This window comes from Echinops telfairi, unplaced genomic scaffold (genome assembly GCF_000313985.2).
Source record: "Echinops telfairi isolate 266 unplaced genomic scaffold, ASM31398v2 ScPeMD7_3533;HRSCAF=4204_0, whole genome shotgun sequence".
Classification (NCBI taxonomy): Eukaryota; Metazoa; Chordata; class Mammalia; order Afrosoricida; family Tenrecidae; genus Echinops; species Echinops telfairi.
In genome coordinates this window covers 38,185,954-38,187,696 of record NW_022107431.1, presented here as the reverse complement: position 1 = coordinate 38,187,696, position 1,743 = coordinate 38,185,954, and positions in this window count along the sequence as shown.

Below are 1,743 nucleotides of genomic sequence, written 5' to 3'. Positions count from 1 at the left end.
AAACAGCGATGGGACATAAATTTTTTGTCACATAATATTAGTAAACATCTTGCCTTATTTCATTCATAGATTTCAGATCTTAAACGAGTAGATGAAACTGTAGGTTTTATAATTTTTCATTACTGGAATCATGATAGAAATCCCAGATGAATTCATGGCATTCAATTTCAAGTGTGTGCCTTTTAAAAGGAAACAATATAAGTTAAGATAGTGAAAAAAGACAATCTTGCCACAAAAAAGGAAAAGTATAACTACCAAGTGACCCAGGCATTCTACGTCTATATCTCAAAATCAGACTCAAAGCGACATGAAAATTGCAGCATTATTCCTAATAATCAAATATAGAAACACTTTAGTGCCTATCAGCAGATGAATGGACAAACAAAATGTGGTATTTGCATCCAGAGGAATACTACCAGGAGTAATAAGCTCTTGAAACATGTCACAACAGGGATTGGAAGTGAAGGTCTGATGATGAGCAAAATAAGGGAATCATAAAAGGAGAAGTAATGTCTGACCACATTTACATAAAAAGGCAGGAAAAGACAACTGTATAGAGATGAAAGTTTCTTACTGTTTAGCAAGTGTAGGAGGCTAGAGAAGACAGGGGACGAACAGTGATGCAGTCACCACAGTGATTGGTCAGTTTGCACAGTGGTTGCTGCGAATGCCATCAATAACTGTGGACCTGTAAAAAGTTCAATCGGCAAAAGTTGTGTGATGAACATACAAGGGAATGAAAGAGTAGCTGCTGAGGTTGCTTATGTACAAAGCCTGAGATTTGGTTTCTTGGTTTGGGAGTTTAGGTCATGATTTCATGGGACATCCAAGATAATGGTCTAGGACAAAGTTTAATGCTTGTATTCTACCTCCTCCTATACTGCATAGTGCTTGGGATCTTAATAGGTTTCAAACAGCCTCCCCAGACACAAGGATTGGTCTGGCTTCACCTGTAGCTACAGAGGAGGAAGGAGCATCTGGAATAGGATGAGGTCATGGCATAGGTGACTGATTGCCTCATGGACAACCGCTTCCTCTGCCACAAGGCCAGAAAAACAGGTGATGCCTGGCCACTGTTACTGAACATTTTGATCAAAGATCTTGTCAATGGATCCTGGTCAAAAAAGGATAAATGCAGAACAGAATTTCAAATTCTCATAGATTGTAGACAAATGTACAAACTGTCTCACAAGTGCATTAAAATGCCAATTTTATAATAATTAAAAATGCTGACAGAAAACATGATAGGATATATCAAGCTGGCATATATGAGCAGGATCAGTAAGACCAGTATTAATGAATCTAGAGAAGTGAATACTCTTATGAGAGTCAAGTATCTTCAGAATAATATAATTTAGTACTCCCATTCTGAGCAACCCTGCTGGTAGGGAGAGGTTGTGTATTGGGCTGGAAAAGCACAAGGGCAGTAGTTCGAAACCACAGCCACCGTCTGGGAGAAGGATGGCCTATCCAGGCCCATAAAGTCTTCGTCTCAGGAACCCACAGCGGCAGTTCTACTCTGGCATACAGGGTCACAGCACGTCAGAGTTGGCTCAATGGCAATGAGTTTGAGTTTTTATTTCCAAAGAGAACATAAAAGCTGAATAAAAATGTATATTTATCTCTCACTTGACACGACAGTTTAATATTTAGCAATGCTAAAAAAGAACATGGTAAGCCAGGAATATGATCAGGATGATCATTGTTTAAGTGGAGAGAACAAAATATTTTTAAAACTTTGAT